This window comes from Coregonus clupeaformis, chromosome 4 (assembly GCF_020615455.1).
Source record: "Coregonus clupeaformis isolate EN_2021a chromosome 4, ASM2061545v1, whole genome shotgun sequence".
In the NCBI taxonomy this organism is placed as follows: Eukaryota; Metazoa; Chordata; class Actinopteri; order Salmoniformes; family Salmonidae; genus Coregonus; species Coregonus clupeaformis.
Genome location: NC_059195.1, coordinates 19,658,441 through 19,682,949, shown reverse-complemented (window position 1 = coordinate 19,682,949; position 24,509 = coordinate 19,658,441). Strand labels below are relative to the sequence as shown.

Below are 24,509 nucleotides of genomic sequence, written 5' to 3'. Positions count from 1 at the left end.
GTGGAAGTCTACCACTAAGGTCATAGTTTATAACTTAGCTAGTATGTTGGCAATAGTACAGTAAATGTAAAATGCACATAAAATCAACAGTGTAATGTTTGGATTTTATATAGGTATTCCTCCAAACTGTTCCATTTTAATTGCTACCATGGTTATGCATATGCTTTCTATATTTATTCTGTAAGAAACATCACAATGTAGCCCTATCCATATAGGCCAATTCCCTGGATGGTAAAGGGTTAACACTGTTGAATATTTTATATAAGGCATGAGCAGGTGATTAATGGAAAGATCAAGGGGTATTAAATTAATTGAAATGACTGTAAATCTGACAGACTTTGGATTTTAATGTAAAGATAAAATCTAATCAAATTTTATTTGTCACATACGCGTGTTTAGCAGATGTTATTGCGGGTGTAGTGAAATGCTTGCGCTTCTAGCTCCGACAGTGCAGTAATATCTAACAAGTAATATCTAACAATTTCACAACATATACCCAATACACACAAATCTAGTAAGGAATGGAATTTAAGAATATATACATATATGGACAAGCAATGACAGAGTGGCATGGACTAAGATACAGTAGAATATTATAGAATAGAATGCAGTTTATACAGTGGGGAGAACAAGTATTTGATACACTGCTGATTTTGCAGGTTTTCCTACTTACAAAGCATGTAGAGGTCTGTAATTTTTATCATAGGTACACTTCAACTGTGAGAGACGGAATCTAAATCAAAAATCCAGAAAATCACATTGTATGATTTTTAAGTAATTAATTTGCATTTTATTGCATGACATAAGTATTTGACACATCAGAAAAGCAGAACTTAATATTTGGTACAGAAACCTTTGTTTGCAATTACAGAGATCATACGTTTCCTGTAGGTCTTGACCAGGTTTGCACACACTGCAGCAGGGATTTTGGCCCACTCCTCCAAACAGACCTTCTCCAGATCCTTCAGGTTTCGGGGCTGTTGCTGGGCAATACGGACTTTCAGCTCCCTCCAAAGATTTTCTATTGGGTTCAGGTCTGGAGACTGGCTAGGCCACTCCAGGACCTTGAGATGCTTCTTACAGAGCCACTCCTTAGTTGCCCTGGCTGTGTGTTTCGGGTCGTTGTCATGCTGGAAGACCCAGCCACGACCCATCTTCAATGCTCTTACTGAGGGAAGGAGGTTGTTGGCCAAGATCTCGCGATACATGGCCCCATCCATCCTTCCCTCAATACGGTGCAGTCGTCCTGTCCCCTTTGCAGAAAAGCATCCCCAAAGAATGATGTTGTTTCCACCTCCATGCTTCACGGTTGGGATGGTGTTCTTGGGGTTGTACTCATCCTTCTTCTTCCTCCAAACACAGCGAGTGGAGTTTAGACCAAAAAGCTCTATTTTTGTCTCATCAGACCACATGACCTTCTCCCATTCCTCCTCTGGATCATCCAGATGGTCATTGGCAAACTTCAGACGGGCCTGGACATGCGCTGGCTTGAGCAGAGGGACCTTGCGTGTGCTGCAGGATTTTAATCCATGACGGCGTAGTGCGTTACTAATGGTTTTCTTTGAGACTGTGGTCCCAGCTCTCTTCAGGTCATTGACCAGGTCCTGCCGTGTAGTTCTGGGCTGATCCCTCACCTTCCTCATGATCATTGATGCCCCACGAGGTGAGATCTTGCACGGAGCCCCAGACCGAGGGTGATTGACCGTCATCTTGAACTTCTTCCATTTTCGAATAATTGCGCCAACAGTTGTTGCCTTCTCACCAAGCTGCTTGCCTATTGTCCTGTAGCCCATCCCAGCCTTGTGCAGGTCTACAATTTTATCCCTGATGTCCTTACACAGCTCTCTGGTCTTGGCCATTGTGGAGAGGTTGGAGTCTGTTTGATTGAGTGTGTGGACAGGTATCTTTTAAACAGGTAACGAGTTCAAACAGGTGCAGTTAATACAGGTAATGAGTGGAGAACAGGAGGGCTTCTTAAAGAAAAACTAACAGGTCTGTGAGAGCCGGAATTCTTACTGGTTCGTAGGTGATCAAATACTTACAGTGGGGGAAAAAAGTATTTAGTCAGCCACCAATTCTCCCACTTAAAAAGATGAGAGAGGCCTGTAATTTTCATCATAGGTACACGTCAACTATGACAGACAAAATGAGAAAAGAAATTCCAGAAAATAACATTGTAGGATTTTTAATGATTTTATTTGCAAATTATGGTGGAAAATAAGTATTTGGTCAATAACAAAAGTTTCTCAATACTTTGTTATATACCCTTTCTTGGCAATGACACAGGTCAAATGTTTTCTGTAAGTCTTCACAAGGTTTTCACACACTGTTGCTGGTATTTTGGCCCATTCCTCCATGCAGATCTCCTCTAGAGCAGTGATGTTTTAGGGCTGTCGCTGGGCAACACGGACTTTCAACTCCCTCCAAAGATTTTCTATGGGGTTGAGATCTGGAGACTGGCTAGGCCACTCCCGGACCTTGAAATGCTTCTTACGAAGCCACTTCTTCGTTGCCCGGGCGGTGTGTTTGGGATCATTGTCATGCTGAAAGACCCAGCCACGTTTCATCTTCAATGCCCTTGCTGATGGAAGGAGGTTTTCACTCAAAATCTCACGATACATAGCCCCATTCATTCTTTCCTTTACACGGATCAGTCGTCCTGGTCCCTTTGCAGAAAAACAGCCCCAAAGCATGATGTTTCCACCCCCATGCTTCACAGTAGGTATGGTGTTCTTTGGATGCAACTCAGCATTCTTTGTCCTCCAAACACGACGAGTTGAGTTTTTACCAAAAAGTTATATTTTGGTTTCATCTGACCATATGACATTCTCCCAATCGTCTTCTGGATCATCCAAATGCACTCTAGCAAACTTCAGACGGGCCTGGACATGTATTGGCTTAAGCAGGGGGACACATCTGGCACTGCAGGATTTGAGTCCCTGGCGGCGTAGTGTGTTACTGATGGTAGGCTTTGTTACTTTGGTCCCAGCTCTCTGCAGGTCATTCACTAGGTCCCCCCGTGTGGTTCTGGGATTTTTGCTCACCGTTCTTGTGATCATTTTGACCCCACGGGGTGAGATCTTGCGTGGAGCCCCAGATCGAGGGAGATTATCAGTGGTCTTGTATGTCTTCCATTTCCTAATAATTGCTCCCACAGTTGATTTCTTCAAACCAAGCTGCTTACCTATTGCAGATTCAGTCTTCCCAGCCTGGTGCAGGTCTACAATTTTGTTTCTGGTGTCCTTTGACAGCTCTTTGGTCTTGGCCATAGTGGAGTTTGGAGTGTGACTGTTTGAGGTTGTGGACAGGTGTCTTTTATACTGATAACAAGTTCAAACAGGTGCCATTAATACAGGTAACGAGTGGAGGACAGAGGAGCCTCTTAAAGAAGAAGTTACAGGTCTGTGAGAGCCAGAAATATTGCTTGTTTGTAGGTGACCAAATACTTATTTTCCACCATAATTTGCAAATAAATTCATAAAAAATCCTACAATGTGATTTTCTGGATATTTTTTTCTCATTTTGTCTGTCATAGTTGACGTGTACCTATGATGAAAATTAAAGGCCTCTCTCATCTTTTTAAGTGGGAGAACATGCACAATTAGTGGCTGACTAAATACTTTTTTTCCCCACTGTATGTCATGCAATAAAATGCAAATTACTTACTTAAAAATCATACAATGTGATTTTCTGGATTTTTGTTTTAGATTCCGTCTCTCACAGTTGAAGTGTACCTATGATAAAAATTACAGACCTCTACATGTTTTGTAAGTAGGAAAAGCTGCAAAATCGGCAGTGTATCAAATACTTGTTCTCCCCACTGTACATATGAGATGAGTAGTGCAAGATATGTTAACATTATTAAAGTGACTAGTGTTCCATTTCTTAAAGTGGCCAGTGATTTCAATAGGCAGCAGCAGTCTCTAATGTGCTAGTGATGGCTATTTAACAGTCTGATGGCCTTGAGATAGAAGCTGTTTTTCATTCTCTCGGTCCCAGCTTTGATGCACCTGTACTGACCTCACCCTTTGAATGATAGCAGGGTGAACAGGCAGTGGCTCGGGTGGTTGATGTCCTTGATGATCTTTTTGGCCTTCCTGTGACATTGGGTGCTGTAGGTGTCTTGGAAGGCGGGTAGTTTGCCCCTGGTAATGCGTTCGGCAGACCGCACCACCCTCTGGAGAGCCCTGCGGTTACGGGCGGTGCAGTTGCCGTACCAGGCGGTGATACAGCCCGACAGGATGCTCTCAATTGTGCATCTGTAAAAGTTTGTGATGGTTTTAGGTGCCAAGCCAAATTTCTTCAGCCTCCTGAGGTTGAAGAGGCACTGTCTGCGTGGGTGGACCATTTCAGTTTGTCAGTGATGTGTACGCCAAGGGACTTGAAGCTTTCCGCCTTCTCCACTGCGGTCCCGTCAATGTGGATAGGGGGGTGCACCCTCTGCTGTTTCCTGAAGTCCACGACCATTTCCTTTGTTTTGTTGACGTTGAGTGAGAGGTTATTTTCCTGGCACCACACTCCCAGAGCCCTCACCTCCTCCCTGTAGGCTGTCTCGTAATTGTTGGTAATCAAGCCTACTACTGTTGTGTCATCTGCAAACTTGATGATTGAGTTGGAGGCGTGCTTGGCCACGCAGTCATGGGTGAACAGGGAGTACAGGAGGGGGCTGAGCACGCACCCTTATGGGGCACCAGTGTTGAGGATCAGCGAAGTGGAGATGTTGTTTCCTACCTTCACCACCTGGGGGCGGCCCGTCAGGAAGTCCAGGACCCAGTTGCACAGGGCGAGGTTCAGACCAAGGGCCTCAAACTTAATGATGAGCTTGGAGGGTACTATGGTGTTGAATGCTGAGCTATAGTCAATGAACAGCTTTCTTACATAGGTATTCCTCTTGTCCAGATGGGATAGGACAGTGTGCAGAGTGATGGCAATTGCATCGTCTGTGGATCTATTGGGGCGGTAAGGAAATTGAAGTGGGTCTAGGGTGGCAGGTAAGGTAGAGGTGATATGATCCATTTCATGATGACAGAGGTGAGTGCTACGGGACGATAGTCGTTTAGTTCAGTTACCTTTGCATTCTTGGGTACAGGAACAATGGTGGCCATCTTGAAGCATGTGGGGACAGCAGACTGGGAAAGGGAGAGATTGAATATGTCCGTAAACACACCAGCCAGCTGCGGCTAGGGATGCCGTTTGGGCCGGCAGCCTTGCGGGGGTTATATATGCTGCTCTCATGGAATGGCATGCTTTGAGCACTACCAAAAAGTGCTATTTGTATGTGAAAGATGAATGCCATATGCTGCATGCTATAGGCCTATTGGTGAATGTTTTTGGATCAGTGAAAAGACAACACCCAACAGAACACGGCCGTCTGTCGAGTCATGCCCTGTCAATCTGCACAATCACATTACTATCACTGTCACAGTCCTGTCTGTGAGCACACACACACCCACACACACCCACACACACACACCTCACATCTCAAACTCCACTGGTCATACACATTACAGACACACCCATGCTCACATTCCGAAGGTTAAGCTAACTCACTGTCATGAGGTGTTTTTACAAACACGGCCAGTCCACTGAAGGGTGAATCTACAATAAATCTATTGGCTGGAAAGACGGAGAGCCCGGTAATGGGAGCAGCTCATAGGCTGCAGCACCTGTCTGTCAGGGCGGCTGCTATGGAAACAGTGACAGGTTGTCATTCTAATTTCCTACCCAGTGAACATGGTGCTGTAAACAGAGGAGCGTAGCGACAGCTTTGAGACGAGCTACTGTAGTGTGTGTGTGTGTGTGTGTGTGTGTGTGTGTGTGTGTGTGTGTGTGTGTGTCTAAGAGGGTGTGTTGTGTTCTGTTCTCAACAGGGCTTACAGATACAACAGGACAAGAATAGCAGCATTCAGACAGTAGGCAGGTCATTACTCATCAACTATTAGTCCTGTCTATAGAGAGTGGTTCAACTGGATCATAGTCCTGTCTACAGAGAGTGGTTCAACTGGATCATAGTCCTATTTATAGAGAGTGGATCAACTGGATCATAGTCCTGTCTACAGAGAGTGGTTCAACTGGATCATAGTCCTGTCTATAGAGAGTGGTTCAACTGGATCATAGTGTAGAAGGTTAAATAGCGTAATGTGTTTACCAGACTGCTGATTCAGGTGTATAGTGTACACACACACACACACAAAGGTGAGAGGCGTGTGTCGGCCAGGTGTATGCTACGTCTGTGGCTATACGGGAATCATTGAAGCAACAGCACAGATGGTTCCCTCAATGAAAACATAAGATTATAACCAGCCCCAGTTACTAGCTCCACCATCATCAGATCAACATGGAGAGAACCAGAGTTCACTACTGCATTATAACCAGCCCCAGTTACTAGCTCCACCATCATCAGATCAACATGGAGAGAACCAGAGTTCACTACTGCATTATAACCAGCCCCAGTTACTAGCTCCACCATCATCAGATCAACATGGAGAGAACCAGAGTTCACTACTGCATTATAACCAGCCCCAGTTACTAGCTCCACCATCATCAGATCAACATGGAGAGAGCCAGAGTTCACTACTGCATTATTCATGATGACTATCTTGTCTAACAAACTCAGTCCTGTAGCAACAGGCCGGTCAGAGAACATGCTCTGGGCAGAGAGAAAAACGATACTTCTGAATCACAGTGCAACCAAAGGCCTGAGCTTACTGTGTTTCCACAGAAGACTACCAGAGAGGGAGAGCGAGAGAGACGGTAGTCATCTGATATAGGGCCACTGCCGGGTCCCTGGCTGTCTGTAGCCAGTAGCAGGCTGAGCCCAGGCAGACAGCAGGTTACTGTATTTTTAGCCTGATTCCGTATCTTTTTTTCTCAGGTTTTCGCTCTCACAAATCACAGTTAAAAAATAAAATAAAATAAACTACATTGGATGTTCTAATCGACATCAATGCTTAAACCACATCAGGAGACCACTTTTTGAGGTCTGGTGTAGTTCTCCTTTAATCCCAGTGCGCACCTGGCAAGAGGCTGTTGTTTAGCAGTGTTTTTGTAGCGTTTGCAAAACAAATACCCACTGGATTGATGCAAATAATCATGATATCACACTGCCAGGTAAAGCTTAGCACTTTGTAGTTAACAATTAATTGAGAAGGGAAAGCATTTCCATGTACCAAAAGCTTTTTCATTAGCATCATCGCTAATGGCTACACAAAGTGGTAGCTACGTGCACCACAGACACACACACACACACACACACACACAAGGGAGAATTATTGTTGCCTCTTCAGACAGTTGCAGGAAATACTAATCACTAATTAATTTTCAATACATTTTTAAAGATTGTGATTTCCGTTTTATTGTCTGGATTCCGTCCTCGTTCTCCGTATCGCAGATTTTAAAAGGCCCTGTTAGTGAAGGGGAACCAACACAGAGATTTCTCCTCCCCACTCTGTGTCAAGCAGAGCCACAGCCACCTGTCATGAGAAAATGTCAGGGGCTGCCAGGAGACGCAGCAGGGGAGGGGTGGGGAGTGGAGAGGAGAGGAGATGAGAGGGCGAGCAGAGAGGAGAGGAGAGGAGAGGATATACAGTGCATTGGGAAAGTATTCAGACCCTTGACATTTTCCACATTTTGTTACAACCTTATTCTGAAATAGATTCAATGGGGGTTTTTTCCTCATCAATCTACACACAATAGCTCATAAAAAACAGAAATGTCACATTTACATAAGTATTCAGACCCTTTACTCGGTACTTTGTTGAAGCACCTTTGGCAGCAATTACAGCCTTGAGTATTTTTGGGTATGATGCTACAAGCTTGGCACACCTGTATTTGGGGAGTTTCTCCCATTCTTCTCTGCAGATCCTCTCAAGCTCTGTCAGGTTGGATGGGGAGTGTTGCTGCACAGCTATTTTCAGGTCTCTGACAGGACTACAGGTCAGTCCAGCCCTGAAGGCAGACCCACTGACAGGACTACAGGTCAGTCCTGCCCTGAAGGGAGACCCACTGACAGGACTACAGGTCAGTCCTGCCCTGAAGGGAGACCCACTGACAGGACTACAGGTCAGTCCTGAAGGCAGACCCACTGACAGGACTACAGGTCAGTCCAGTCCTGAAGGGAGACCCACTGACAGGACTACAGGTCAGTCCTGCCCTGAAGGGAGACCCACTGACAGGACTACAGGTCAGTCCAGCCCTGAAGGGAGACCCACTGACAGGACTACAGGTCAGTCCTGAAGGCAGACCCACTGACAGGACTACAGGTCAGTCCTGAAGGGAGACCCACTGACAGGACTACAGGTCAGTCCAGCCCTGAAGGCAGACCCACTGACAGGACTACAGCTCAGTCCAGCCCTGAAGGGAGACCCACTGACAGGACTACAGGTCAGTCCAGCCCTGAAGGGCAGACCCACTGACAGGACTACAGGTCAGTCCAGCCCTGAAGGAGACCCACTGACAGGACTACAGGTCAGTCCAGCCCTGAAGGGAGACCCACTGACAGGACTACAGGTCAGTCCAGCCCTGAAGGCAGACCCACTGACAGGACTACAGGTCAGTCCAGCCCTGAAGGCAGACCCACTGACAGGACTACAGGTCAGTCCAGCCCTGAAGGGAGACCCACTGACAGGACTACAGGTCAGTCCAGCCCTGAAGGGAGACCCACTGACAGGACTACAGGTCAGTCCAGCCCTGAAGGGAGACCCACTGACAGGACTACAGGTCAGTCCAGCCCTGAAGGCAGACCCACTGACAGGACTACAGGTCAGTCCAGCCCTGAAGGGAGACCCACTGACAGGACTACAGGTCAGTCCAGCCCTGAAGGGAGACCCACTGACAGGACTACAGGTCAGTCCAGCCCTGAAGGGAGACCCACTGACAGGACTACAGGTCAGTCCAGCCCTGAAGGGCAGACCCACTGACAGGACTACAGGTCAGTCCAGCCCTGAAGGCAGACCCACTGACAGGACTACAGGTCAGTCCAGCCCTGAAGGCAGACCCACTGACAGGACTACAGGTCAGTCCAGCCCTGAAGGGCAGACCCACTGACAGGACTACAGGTCAGTCCAGCCCTGAAGGGAGACCCACTGACAGGACTACAGGTCAGTCCAGCCCTGAAGGGAGACCCACTGACAGGACTACAGGTCAGTCCAGCCCTGAAGGGCAGACCCACTGACAGGACTACAGGTCAGTCCAGCCCTGAAGGCAGACCCACTGACAGGACTACAGGTCAGTCCAGCCCTGAAGGGAGACCCACTGACAGGACTACAGGTCAGTCCAGCCCTGAAGGCAGACCCACTGACAGGACTACAGGTCAGTCCAGCCCTGAAGGGCAGACCCACTGACAGGACTACAGGTCAGTCCAGCCCTGAAGGCAGACCCACTGACAGGACTACAGGTCAGTCCAGCCCTGAAGGGAGACCCACTGACAGGACTACAGGTCAGTCCAGCCCTGAAGGCAGACCCACTGACAGGACTACAGGTCAGTCCAGCCCTGAAGGGAGACCCACTGACAGGACTACAGGTCAGTCCAGCCCTGAAGGCAGACCCACTGACAGGACTACAGGTCAGTCCAGCCCTGAAGGGCAGACCCACTGACAGGACTACAGGTCAGTCCAGCCCTGAAGGGAGACCCACTGACAGGACTACAGGTCAGTCCAGCCCTGAAGGGAGACCCACTGACAGGACTACAGGTCAGTCCAGCCCTGAAGGAGACCCACTGACAGGACTACAGGTCAGTCCAGCCCTGAAGGGAGACCCACTGACAGGACTACAGGTCAGTCCAGCCCTGAAGGCAGACCCACTGACAGGACTACAGGTCAGTCCAGCCCTGAAGGGAGACCCACTGACAGGACTACAGGTCAGTCCAGCCCTGAAGGCAGACCCACTGACAGGACTACAGGTCAGTCCAGCCCTGAAGGGAGACCCACTGACAGGACTACAGGTCAGTCCAGCCCTGAAGGCAGACCCACTGACAGGACTACAGGTCAGTCCAGCCCTGAAGGCAGACCCACTGACAGGACTACAGGTCAGTCCAGCCCTGAAGGCAGACCCACTGACAGGACTACAGGTCAGTCCTGAAGGCAGACCCACTGACAGGACTACAGGTCAGTCCAGCCCTGAAGGCAGACCCACTGACAGGACTACAGGTCAGTCCAGCCCTGAAGGGAGACCCACTGACAGGACTACAGGTCAGTCCAGCCCTGAAGGGCAGACCCACTGACAGGACTACAGGTCAGTCCAGCCCTGAAGGGAGACCCACTGACAGGACTACAGGTCAGTCCAGCCCTGAAGGGAGACCCACTGACAGGACTACAGGTCAGTCCAGCCCTGAAGGCAGACCCACTGACAGGACTACAGGTCAGTCCAGCCCTGAAGGGAGACCCACTGACAGGACTACAGGTCAGTCCAGCCCTGAAGGCAGACCCACTGACAGGACTACAGGTCAGTCCAGCCCTGAAGGGCAGACCCACTGACAGGACTACAGGTCAGTCCAGCCCTGAAGGGAGACCCACTGACAGGACTACAGGTCAGTCCAGCCCTGAAGGGAGACCCACTGACAGGACTACAGGTCAGTCCTGCCCTGAAGGGAGACCCACTAACAGGACTACAGGTCAGTCCAGCCCTGAAGGCAGACCCACTGACAGGACTACAGGTCAGTCCAGCCCTGAAGGCAGACCCACTGACAGGACTACAGGTCAGTCCAGCCCTGAAGGCAGACCCACTGACAGGACTACAGGTCAGTCCAGCCCTGAAGGGAGACCCACTGACAGGACTACAGGTCAGTCCAGCCCTGAAGGCAGACCCACTGACAGGACTACAGGTCAGTCCAGTCCTGAAGGCAGACCCACTGACAGGACTACAGGTCAGTCCGCCCTGAAGGCAGACCCACTGACAGGACTACATGTCAGTCCAGCCCTGAAGGCAGACCCACTGACAGGACTACAGGTCAGTCCAGCCCTGAAGGCAGACCCACTGACAGGACTACAGGTCAGTCCAGCCCTGAAGGGAGACCCACTGACAGGACTACAGGTCAGTCCAGCCCTGAAGGGAGACCCACTGACAGGACTACAGGTCAGTCCAGCCCTGAAGGCAGACCCACTGACAGGACTACAGGTCAGTCCAGCCCTGAAGGGAGACCCACTGACAGGACTACAGGTCAGTCCAGCCCTGAAGGGAGACCCACTGACAGGACTACAGGTCAGTCCAGCCCTGAAGGCAGACCCACTGACAGGACTACAGGTCAGTCCAGCCCCTGAAGGCAGACCCACTGACAGGACTACAGCTCAGTCCAGCCCTGAAGGGAGACCCACTGACAGGACTACAGGTCAGTCCAGCCCTGAAGGGAGACCCACTGACAGGACTACAGGTCAGTCCAGCCCTGAAGGGAGACCCACTGACAGGACTACAGGTCAGTCCAGCCCTGAAGGGAGACCCACTGACAGGACTACAGGTCAGTCCAGCCCTGAAGGAGACCCACTGACAGGACTACAGGTCAGTCCAGCCCTGAAGGGAGACCCACTGACAGGACTACAGGTCAGTCCAGCCCTGAAGGCAGACCCACTGACAGGACTACAGGTCAGTCCAGCCCTGAAGGCAGACCCACTGACAGGACTACAGGTCAGTCCAGCCCTGAAGGCAGACCCACTGACAGGACTACAGGTCAGTCCAGCCCTGAAGGGGACCCACTGACAGGACTACAGGTCAGTCCAGCCCTGAAGGGAGACCCACTAGACAGGACTACAGGTCAGTCCAGCCCTGAAGGGAGACCCACTGACAGGACTACCAGGTCAGTCCAGCCCTGAAGGGCATGACTTCCACTGACAGGACTACAGCGTCAGCTTTCCCTATAGTGCACTACTTTGGACCTGAGGCCTATGGGCCCTAGTCAAAAGTAGTGCACTATATAAGGAATAGGGTGCCATTTGGGACACACACCCTGGCTGGCTAAAGCCCCTCCTCTACAGCCACTCAGTAGACAGTAGTCTGTCCTCTCCGTTCCCAAGGGAACCACAGTAACCCTACACCCCTCTATCTGGCCTTGGACATTCATCAGGCTCAGGTGCTGCTGGGTGGAGGAGGGAGGTAGGGAGGGAGGGATGGTGCCCCCCAGGATGGGCCTACTGCTGGGGGGAAAGGCACCAGAACCCCGTCCCCCCCCCCGTCCCCCGTCCTTAGCTTACCTGCTAAATTAGTTAGCAGTCTGACGCCTTGGCAGACCTTTACACTGTCGGAATACTCTCTCCCTCTCCATGGCAACACAGAGTATCACACTCCAGGGAATGTTGTGTGGTCGGCCTTGAAAATACGGCACTAAAGGCAGGGAAGCTACTCTTCTACAAACTGGAGAATGCAGATTATACCAGGACTAGTGGGTCATTAGTACAGATAATGATGACTACTACAAGATGTTGTACTAGACTCTCAACCTTCTGTTGATAATGATGACTACTACAAGATGTTGTACTAGACTCTCAACCATCTGTTGATAATGATGACTACTACAAGATGTTGTACAAGACTCTCAACCTTCTGTTGATAATGATGACTACTACAAGAAGTTGTACTAGACTCTCAACCTTCTGTTGATAATGATGACTACTACAAGATGTTGTACAAGACTCTCAACCTTCTGTTGATAATGATGACTACTACAAGATGTTGTACTAGACTCTCAACCTTCTGTTGATAATGATGACTACTACAAGATGTTGTACTAGACTCTCAACCTTCTGTTGATAATGATGACTACTACAAGATGTTGTACTAGACTCTCAACCTTCTGTTGATAATGATGACTACTACAAGATGTTGTACTAGACTCTCAACCTTCTGTTGATAATGATGACTACTACAAGATGTTGTACTAGACTCTCAACCTTCTGTTGATAATGATGACTACTACAAGATGTTGTACTAGACTCTCAACCTTCTGTTGATAATGATGACTACTACAAGATGTTGTACTAGACTCTCAACCTTCTGTTGATAATGATGACTACTACAAGATGTTGTACTAGACTCTCAACCTTCTGTTGATAATGATGACTACTACAAGATGTTGTACTAGACTCTCAACCTTCTGTTGATAATGATGACTACTACAAGATGTTGTACTAGACTCTCAACCATCTGTTGATAATGATGACTACTACAAGATGTACTAGACTCTCAACCTTCTGTTGATAATGATGACTACTACAATATGTACTAGACTCTCAACCTTCTGTTGATAATGATGACTACTACAAGATGTTGTACTAGACTCTCAACCTTCTGTTGATAATGATGACTACTACAAGATGTTGTACTAGACTCCCAACCTTGTGTTGATAATGATGACTACTACAAGATGTTGTACTAGACTCTCAACCTTCTGTTGATAATGATGACTACTACAAGATGTTGTACTAGACTCCCAACCATCTACTCAGTTCCATGTTGGTCAGTGTGGATAGTTAATATGCAGCTACCTACAGCTATCATCCTCATCAATAGCAGTCGGCTCACAGACTGAAAACAAGTCAAATGATATACAGGCCTAGTACTACAAAAAGGACAAATTGTTCTGAAAGAATGAACAAAAGAGTTGGTCTGGCTAATTGTCTCTACATAGAACCTGTGAGTTGGTCTGGCTAATTGTCTCTACATAGAACCTGTGAGTTGGTCTGGCTAATTGTCTCTACATAGAACCTGTGAGTTGGTCTGGCTAATTGTCTATACATAGAACCTGTGAGTTGGTCTGGCTAATTGTCTCTACATAGAACCTGTGAGTTGGTCTGGCTAATTGTCTCTACATAGAACCTGTGAGTTGGTCTGGCTAATTGTCTATACATAGAACCTGTGAGTTGGTCTGGCTAATTGTCTCTACTAGGGCTGAACGATTAATTGCATTCGCGATAATATCGCGATTTGACTGAACGCGATTTTCTAATCGCAACGTGCGCGATTTGAGGTGGTCACGTGACGCGACTTTTCATGCTGTCCAGCGCAATGGCCTCTTGCTCGACGGAACAGTCAGAAACTGACACAGCTGATACTTTAATATCGAAGAGGAACAGCACGTCGGTGGTGTGGAACTATTTTGGTTTTAAAAAAAGAAGATGCTGAGCAGCATCAGGTGTTGTGCAGAGCATGCCGTGCTCCGATTGCTACTTCACGGGTAACACTACAAACCTGTTTCAGCACTTAAAAAAATACCACAAATCAATGCATGACAGTTGTATGACCAAAATGCCGAGCATCAGTGCGCGAGACAAGCCAAATACCTCAAGACAGGGATCACTGACAGAAATGTTCGAAAGTGTCACTCCGTATGAACGTAATTCAAAACGGCACGGAGAAATCACTCGGACAATAACCGAGTTCATAGCCAAAGATATGATGCCTCTCAGCACGGTGACCAAGCCTGGGTTCATGGCATTAATACATACGCTTGATAAACGTTACAGTATACCCTCCCGCACATACTTCAGTCAGACTGCCATACCGGAGCTGTACAAAAAGTGCAAAGAGAAAGTCGCCAGGAACTTAAAACGGTGGAGTTTTTTGCTAGCACTACTGATATGTGGTCAAGCCGCACAGCTGAGCCGTACCAGAGTCTTACAGTCCATTTTATTGATGAAGATTTCAACCTCCGAGCTCGCTGCCTACAAACTACCTACTTCCCAGACGATCACACAGGGGGAAAATATTGCAGCCGGCCTGAGAGAAGGGCTTGTCAGCTGGGATCTCCACGAGGAGAATCACGTCTGCATCACGACGGACAACGGTCGAATATGGTGCTTGCTGCGCGGCTTAATGAATGGACGAGGCTCCAATGTTTTGGGCCACAGATTACATCTTGCCATTGGTAAGTTATCGTGTGTGTGTGTGTGTGTGTGTGTGTGTGTGTGTGTGTGTGTGTGTGTGTGTGTGTGTGTGTGTGTGTGTGTGTGTGTGTTTGTGTGTGTGTGTGTGTGTGCGCGAGTGCGAGAGAGAGAGATGCGTCGATTAGTAAAGCTGAATATACAAATATATATAAATGATATTATATAAATCGGATGGGATTAAATAAATTCATACTTCCACTCCTTTTCTAATATGTAAATTCATTTTACTTGCTTATATCATATGTCTGTCTGTGGTGGAATGCCCACCTGCATTTTTTTTATTTTCTTGTTTTTGTTTTTTACATGTTTTTTTAGTGTTTATGAGAGAGAGAGAGAGAGAAAGAGAGAGAGAATTGACATGCAAATAAAGACCCTTTGAATTGAGAGAGAGAGAGAGAGGATGTGTTGTGGATGTGTGTATTTCAGAATTACAGCTAATTTGAGTGTGTAATAGTGAGAGCCTTGTATCAAAACTCAAATTGTGTGTAATACACTACTTTTTATTTCTTTTAGAAAATGCACTCAAAGATGACAGAGTGTCAAGGGCAACAGCACTGTGCAGGAAGCTGGTGGGGCACTTTTCCCACAGTTGGAAGAAGAAAGCAGCCCTGACGGAGGCACAGAGAGAGCTCAAACTCCTGAGCACAACCTCATAACGGAGTGCCCAACAAGATGGGGTTCTAAAGAAATGATGATTGCCAGAGTGCTTGAACAGGCCAAAGCCATTTCTCAGGTATTGTCTGGAGATCGATATGCACGCTCCCTTATCCCAACCTGGCAGGATATTGACGTGTTGGAGTCGATTCACAAGGCACTGCATCCTCTACTGGAGTTTACTGATGCTCTTTCTGGAGAGGAGTATGTAAGCATCTCCTACCTCAAGCCAGTTCTCCACCTTTTTGCCACATCAGTCCTGGCTGAAGATGCTGAGGACACTGACCTGACTAAATCAATAAAACCAAAGTCCTAGCATACCTCAATAACAAATATGGAGACCCAAACATCCAGGAGCTTTTGGATGTTGCCTGTTTCCTGGACCCTAGGTTCAAAATACAGTACATCAGTACAGACAACATCCCTGCTATCAAGACTCGTCTGAAGACAGAGATAGTAGACTTGGCACAACGTACATATCATTGGGTAAATAATTATGTATTTCACAAAAACAAAAATTTTCTGTAAAATCTAACTGGAAAACTAATGGCTGTTGTTTTCATCTAATAGGAGAAGAGGTCTCGTACTGAAACTGTTCAGATGCCTCAAAGTGCACAGTCCTTGGGGGAAAAGACGAAGAGGTCTCTTGGCAGTTTTTTCAAGACCAGTTCAGCCTCTCCTTCTTTGCCTGTAAATCTTGAAGATGTCGCAGAGGCAGAGATAAACAATTACCTGATGACTCCTACCATTGATGGAGAAGATGATCCATTGGCTTGGTGGAGGGTGCACAAGATCAGCTACCCACAGTTGTGCACCATGGCACGCAAGTATCTTTGTGTACCTGCTACAAGCGCTCCCTCAGAGCGTCTTTTTAGCACAGGAGGGAATATTGTGACTTGCACTCGCTCATCCTTGAAGCCAGAAAAAGTCAATATTCTGGTTTTCTTAGCAAAAAACCTGTGAGCCACTGAGAACAGAACTGTTGGATAAGTATGGCTGGCAGTGCCATACTCGTAGTGAACTTTAGTCTGTGTGGTGTGTTATTGTTGTGTACTTGAGATAAGTGAGGCTCATCTATTTTATATTATAATATTCAAATCGTTTATAAAAAATAGTTTGTCTAAATTAAAAGTGCATTTCTCATTTTTTATTTATAACTTTATTTACTTTGATTTTACAAAATATTTTCAAAGCAAATTCCTTGTTTCAGTTGTGTGAAATGTTACTGACTTGGGAGCAGTAAGATACATACAATTTAAAATTATTTTTTTCTTAAGACTGTACCTTTTGCACACAGTGTTTACAAAGTTCATGCCTTTGTTTAAATTATTTAAATGCACAGTGGCAAAGCCACAGATGTTTCTGTAATGAGCAGTTCAATAAAAATGTCATTTATTTCAAGTCATACATGTTTGAATTTAATTCTAACAAATAGACCCAGCCTATGGGAAAGAACATTTCACACTAAATGTATATACTATTGTGTTGGTCATATTTAAATCATTCATTATGTTTTGTAGGGGAAAAAGGATAAATAAATTAAATCGCATATTAAATCGCAATCGCAATATTGGGGGCAAAAAATCGCAATTAGATTATTTTCCAAAATCGTTCAGCCTTAGTCTCTACATAGAACCTGTGAGTTGGTCTGGCTAATTGTCTCTACATAGAACCTGTGAGTTGGTCTGGCTAATTGTCTATACATAGAACCTGTGAGTTGGTCTGGCTAATTGTCTCTACATAGAACCTGTGAGTTGGTCTGGCTAATTGTCTCTACATAGAACCTGTGAGTTGGTCTGGCTAATTGTCTCTACATAGAACCTGTGAGTTGGTCTGGCTAATTGTCTATACATAGTGGCTGTGAGTTGGTCTGGCTAATTGTCTCTACATAGAACCTGTGAGTTGGTCTGGCTAATTGTCTCTACATAGAACCTGTGAGTTGGTCTGGCTAATTGTCTCTACATAGAACCTGTGAGTTGGTCTGGCTAATTGTCTATACATAGAACCTGTGAGTTGGTCTGGCTAATTGTCTATACATAGAACCTGTGAGTTGGTCTGGCTAATTGTCTATACATAGAACCTGTGAGTTGGTCTGGCTAATTGTCTATACATAGAACCTGTGAGTTGGTCTGGCTAATTGTCTATACATAGAACCTGTGAGTTGGTCTGGCTAATTGTCTATACATAGAACCTGTGAGTTGGTCTGGCTAATTGTCTATACATAGAACCTGTGAGTTGGTCTGGCTAATTGTCTATACATAGAACCTGTGAGTGTGTGAGAGATATGAACACAGAATGATTAGGCCTAAATGTCCTGAGACATTAAACTGAGACAACAGAACAAGTCAGAACAGGGCAGACCAGACCAGGTCAGACCAGAGCAGAACAGACCAGGTCAGACCAGAGCAGAACAGAACAGGTCAGACCAGAACAGGTCAGACCAGAGCAGAACAGAACAGGTCAGACCAGAACAGGTCAGACCAGAACAGGTCAGACCAGAGCAGAACAGAACAGGTCAGACCAGAACAGGTCAGACCAGAACAGGTCAGACCAGAGCAGACCAGAGCAGAACAGAACAGGTCAGACCAGAACAGGTCAGACCAGAGCAGAACAGAGCAGAACAGAACAGGTCAGACCAGAACAGGTCAGACCAGAGCAGAACAGAGCAGAACAGAACAGGTCAGACCAGAGCAGAACAGAACAGGTCAGACCAGAACAGGTCAGACCAGAGCAGAACAGAGCAGAACAGAGCAGGTCAGACCAGACCAGGTCAGACCAGAGCAGAACAGAGCAGGTCAGACCAGAGCAGGTCAGAGAAGAACAGTACAGAACAGAGCAGGTCACAGCAGAACAGAGACATTAATAACTACAGGTTTATCCCTGAAACACAACACCTAAGCTACACACAGTCTGTTACTGTGATACACACACACGATTTGATCAGCGAAACCAATTCAAATATGTTAATCTCTTACAGATCCTAAAGTAAACACAGGTAACCAGCATTTGCATTGAGGTTTCCTTGTTGATATGTCAAAGTTCATGTCAACATCGTTCAACGTCTAGAATCCAAATAGTGTTAGTAGGCCCTGAATGTCAAACAGACAAGGGGTGAGGCCTGCTGGCTGTCTGGCGCTAAGCTCTCATATTCCTCCCATCCCAGACTCCTCCTTTCCTCCCACTCCATCCCTCGCTCCCTGACACGCTGGGAGATTTATGGTCGTCTCCAGGTTTTCTGCTTTTTTTTTTTTTTTTTTATCAACCGTGAAGACAAATAGTGAATATTAGCGAGAGCCTGATGAATTCTCACACACAACCAGGGAGAGGGAGGGAGGGACACAGCTAGGTAGAGAGGGAGAGGGAGGGAGGGAGGAAGTGGGGGAGAGAGAGAGATGGAGGGAGGGAGGCAGGGCTCCAGACGGCGACCATTTAGTTGCATTTTGCGACCCTTTGACTTGGCTGTGCGTCCGAGTTACATTTTTTAATTAGTCACATCAGCGTGAGCTGCACATTCTACACGGTCACCTCACTCAAAACATCCTATTTATCAGGAGGCTAAAACCATGACTTGGTCAAATAGTAAAGTACATGATTGCTGTAATGAAAATGTCTGCCTGCTCTTGTACCCGTTTCACTGGGGCCTGCTGCTGTGTCCAGCGAGACACTCTCTCTCCTTTCCCAAGGGAAAACACAGCTATCCTGTTGTCGCAGTTGAAGAAAGGAGGTTATCAGCTTTCGGTAGGTATAATTTTTATTTGATATGGCTTTGAGATACGGAGCGTGCAAAATGTGCATTGGCCATTGTGATTGCATAGGCCTCATTGGGCGATAGGCTAAAACTGCAACGTTCTTTAACAACATTTACTGTTAGATTAATACATTGCTACTAGCAGTGGGTGTTATATACACAGTTAGCGATCTAGCTAATGTGTTTGGAGTTTCCACTTACTCAGGTGGTGAGTTATCACAAAATAAATAAGCCTATGATAAAAGCGCACATAGGAGGAAGGGAGGGAGGGAGGGGCTATGCTGCTTGCTGATACTGAAGGGTGAGTCAACACAACACTTGCCAAGTTGTGGGTTTAGGCTTCCATGGGTAGCAGAGTGCAACAACAACGAGCTCTCCATGGCTATAGGCCCAGACAGGACAGGACAGGAGCCCTCCATGGCTATAGGCCCAGACAGGACAGGACAGGACAGGAGCTCTCAATGGCTATAGGCCCAGACAGGACAGGACAGGACAGGAGCCCTCCATGGCCTATAGGCCCAGACAGGACAGGACAGGACAGGAGCTCTCCATGGCTATAGGCCCAGACAGGACAGGACAGGACAGGAGCCCTCCATGGCTATAGGCCCAGACAGGACAGGACAGGGGCTCTCCATGGCTATAGGCCCAGACAAAACAGGACAGGACAGGAGCTCTCCATGGCTATAGGCCCAGACAGGACAGGACAGGAACCCTCCATGGCTATAGGCCCAGACAGGACAGGACAGGAGCTCTCCATGGCTATAGGCCCAGACAGGACAGGACAGGAGCCCACCATGGATATAGGCCCAGACAGGACAGGAGCCGTCCATGGCTATAGGCCCAGACAGGACAGGACAGGACAGGAGCCCTCCATGGCTATAGGCCCAGACAGGACAGGACAGGAGCCCTCCATGGCTATAGGCCCAGACAGGACAGGACAGGAGCCCTCCATGGCTATAGGCCCAGACAGGACAGGACAGGAGCCCTCCATGGCTATAGGCCCAGACAGGACAGGACAGGAGCCCTCCATGGCTATAGGCCCAGACAGGACAGGACAGGAGCCCTCCATGGCTATAGGCCCAGACAGGACAGGACAGGAGCCCTCCATGGCTATAGGCTCAGACAGGACAGGACAGGAGCCCTCCATGGCTATAGGCCCAGACAGGACAGGAGCCCTCCATGGCTATAGGCCCAGACAGGACAGGAGCCCTCCATGGCTATAGGCCCAGACAGGACAGGAGCCCTCCATGGCTATAGGCCCAGACAGGACAGGACAGGAGAAGAGCCCTTCATGGCTATAGGCCCAGACAGGACAGGACAGGAGCTCTCCATGGCTATAGGCTCAGACAGGACAGGACAGGAGCCCTCCATGGCTATAGGCCCAGACAGGACAGGACAGGAGCCCTCCATGGCTATAGGCCCGGACAGGACAGGAGCCCTCTATGGCTATAGGCCCAGACAGGACAGGATCTGTCCACGGCTATAGGCCCAGACAGGACAGGATCTGTCCACGGCTATAGGCTATAGCCATTTTTCATTAGGTCTACACTCTTGTAGCCTGAAATAATTGATGTGTCTTGCTGAAAAAACCTTTTTTGTGGAAAATAAAGTTGGGACACATGAAAAGGGGCTGAAACAGGTGGGTGTGTTCCTTTTAATATTTATTTATTTTGGACACATATTTAACCCCTTTTTTTTGTTGGCACAAAACTACCTCCATACTTCCATTCATTTTTTAACTGTTACCTTGTTACCTTCAGACGAGTCCTGTGACACTTACACAGAGCCAAACAGAGAACACCATCGTGTTGGTGAGAGTCTCCCCTTTCCATAGTGGGGTCATATCAGTCTGTAGCCAGTTTGGACGCTACAGACAGAAGTTGGTACATCGGCGGTACCGACTTCAGACGAGTCCCGTGGGGGCTTGTCGGGGTTGCAGAGCAAGCCGGAGAACGTCACCGTGTTCGCTAGAGTCAAATCAATCCATAGAGTGGTCATATTAGGTTTTTTTTAGGCCAAACCTTTCGGACGTACAGACTTTTTTCGTGAGAAGACCGATTTTCAGGATGTCTCATGGTCTGACAAACACCGCTGTAGCTCGGCCACCTTCCAAAATAGACGTCTCTAGTTTAAACTGATGGATTTTGAAGGGAATGTTTTTATTGTGTTACTTAGATTGACGCACGGGTCAATAGACTCTTAAGGACTAAAGGAGAATGGTTAACTTAGCATTATTTAGAGACACCGACCAAAGTTTGAGTTTTGTTGTATTTAAAGGGGCTCATCTCTCATTCAGGGGGGTTGAGCCCCCCCCTGGCCCCCCGTAATTCCCGCTATGCAGTATGCACATAGGTCAGCAGGACATAGCTTACCTGATGTGAAGCCAGATCAACAGAGGGTTTCCCATACGAGTCTTCAAAGCAATAAGCCTAGTAGTCTCTGCTTTAGTTTTGGTGATCGTGGGCTAAAACCATCCATAGAGCTGAGTGTGTCCCTGACAACCAAAGACATCTACACATGGATTTATTTATGGCATTGGCATTTCATATTAATGAACCATATGAGAGAGAATGCAGAGTCTACATTCGTCTAATTGATTTGTGTGTGTGTGTGTGTGTGTGTGTGTGTGGGGGGGCCCCCGTTGGGTGTGTACTCAGCCCCCTCCTGTACTCCCTGTTCACCCACGACTGCGTGGCCACACATGACTCCAACACCATCATTAAGTTTGCCTGATCGCCGACGGCGACGAGACAGCCGACTGGGAGGAGGTTAGAGCCCTGGCATAGTGTTGCCGGGGAAACAGCCTCTCCCTCAACGTCAGCAAAACCAAGGAGCTGATGGTGGACTACAGGAAACAGGGGGAGGAGCCCCTTTTGTCATCGACGGGGCCGCAGTGGAGAGGGTCAAAAGGTTCATGTTCCTCGGCGTGCACATCACTGAGGACCTGACATGGTCCAATCCCACCACCACCGTGGTGAAGGCGGCACAGCAGCACCTCTTCAACCTCAGGCGCCTGAAGAAATTCGGCATGGGCCCTCTGGGGGGGGCGAGCTCCCTGCCCTCCAGAACATCTACACCAGGCGGTGTCTGAGGAAGGCCCGAAAGATCGTCAAGGACTCCAGTCACCCGAGCCCTACGGACTGTTCGCTCTGTTACCATCTGGCAAGCGGTCGCGGAGTATCGGGTCTCGGCACAACAGGCTCGAAGACAGCTTCGACCACCAGGCCATCAGACTGCTGAAAAGCTCAACTTAGCCGTCTCCCTGCACAGACCTGCACCTTAGAGACTATATGCACTGACTGCCCTTACAAACAAACACCCATAAACACACACACACACACACACACACAGTCAACGCTGCTGTTCTATTACACAGTCTACTATTGATTCCACTACTTTATATTGGTCAATCCAGTGTGAAGTCCATTATTAATATGCATGCTACCTTTTTCTATGACATTGTTATTCCTGATTATTGATGAATGTTCTGCATTGTTGAGGGAGCTACCGCGAGCATTTCGCTGCACCTTTTATATACCTGCTGTAAAACTGGGTATGTGACCAATACGTTAAAGATTTGATTTCGCGTGTGTGTTGTAATACTAGAATCAAAAGTGACAATCACGCTGCTGTGAATATACGTCCCTTCAGCACAGTAGCTCAGCACAATGCCTGGCCTGACCTGTACAGGGCATCGATTCACTGCCTCCCCTGCTCTCCTTTCGACCATTCCTCCTCATTCCCACCTCCCCTCTCCTCATTCCCACCGCCCCTTTGGGCCTATGAGGGACGGGGAGAGATGTTTCTAACAAAATCACAGTAGACTTTTGCTCCAAACCATCCATGTTTGACTGCTGCATTGAATGACCATATAAATATTCAAGACTGAACACGAGTGAAACCTTATAATACTCATTATGTGCCTCCTTGCAGACACGGCTTGATTGTAATCTATGCATATTTGGTGGACTGTTCAATGTCAAATAAAAAAACGTGTACAAACACGAACTAATCTGATGGCATAAAGGCTTCAACAAAATGCACCATGGATAATGAATTCAAGCTAGCTATAGCTGTCAAGTTTATGTGCTAATACCCGATGGATTGCAAGTGGGCAATTCCATGGTAAAGGAATTACGCTGACTCCAATTTTTCACTTTAAAATGTATGCCAAACAAATACCATTGATTTAAAATTGTATCAAAACATACAACTCTATGCACAATGTCCTTGGACTATATCGTTGTTTAAGACGATGAAACAAGCAAGACAGCCAGTCAGTCAGCCAGCTGGCTAGCGCTTTAGCTAGCCTAGCTACAGTCTGCAAGCTGTCAACTCACCCCTCTCTCGACGCCTGCTGTTTCTGCCGAATAAAACACTCCCGAAAGTGAACACAGTGCAATAAACCCAACTGTCACGACGTGCTCTCGCTACCTGTCGCCAGTAACCTCCCGTTTCGCCGTGCATGAAGTGTCGGTTTGACGAATATCATCAGTTTAGTTATGCCAACAACATCCGATCAGCCTCTCACCTGCTCTTTTCTTCTCTGCTGGTTGGGTGGGAACAGAGCATGGACGTGAAGTGAACCGACAACCTCACAGCGGCGCATGCGTAAAGCCGGTATCGCATCTCATTTTCACCTTTGACGGCAAGCGGACGATAGATAATACATTCTGGTGATCGCAACATTGTATCTAAATGTACAAGCTGCAACATTGTATCCGACTGTTTGATTGTGATATTGCATACAATTCATGCGCCAAGAGTTATATACTTCACAATGAAAATGTGAGTTTCCTCCTGATGTAAGATATATATCGATAAGCCAATAGAGGCCCATTGATAGACTTATAGGCCCTAACATACACATCTATTGATAACAGATGGGTGCGTGTTCAACCAGATAGATGAACGCATTTCTGAGAGCCTGCTTTATCGTTTGCCGTGATAATTTGTACAACAGCGCCGTCCATAGACACAGTTCTAGATCACATGTTCTGAATGATATTGATAGCAAATGAATAATGCAAAATGGACGAGATACATTCATAAAAACTATAATAAGCCTTTTGACATTTCAAGTTCTACATTCCTGCATTCATATACACTACTATAAACCAAATATTTATGAGGCTTTTTCTATCAAAATATGTTTTTAAAAATATATATATAATAATAATAATATTCCAATAAAAATTATATCCCAAAGATTTTCCCATTGATTATTTTATTCAAAATAT

At 47.2% G+C, this 24,509-nt stretch overlaps 1 protein-coding gene across 7 annotated transcripts in view; it reads right to left on the bottom strand.

Moving 5' to 3' along the window:
• The window catches only part of LOC121553503 (RAB3A interacting protein (rabin3)), a 49,053-nt gene extending 25,171 nt beyond the window's left edge, over nucleotides 1-23,882 (bottom strand). For 4 of the 7 annotated variants that reach the window (XM_041866651.2, XM_041866688.2, XM_041866697.2 and 1 more), the window contains exon 1: nucleotides 23,610-23,794. The gene's annotated coding sequence lies outside the window, so the exon portion shown is untranslated. The other 3 variants (XM_041866668.2, XM_045210540.1, XM_041866677.2) reach the window with 3 other exon arrangements.
• Nucleotides 23,883-24,509: the final 627 nt, after the last annotated feature.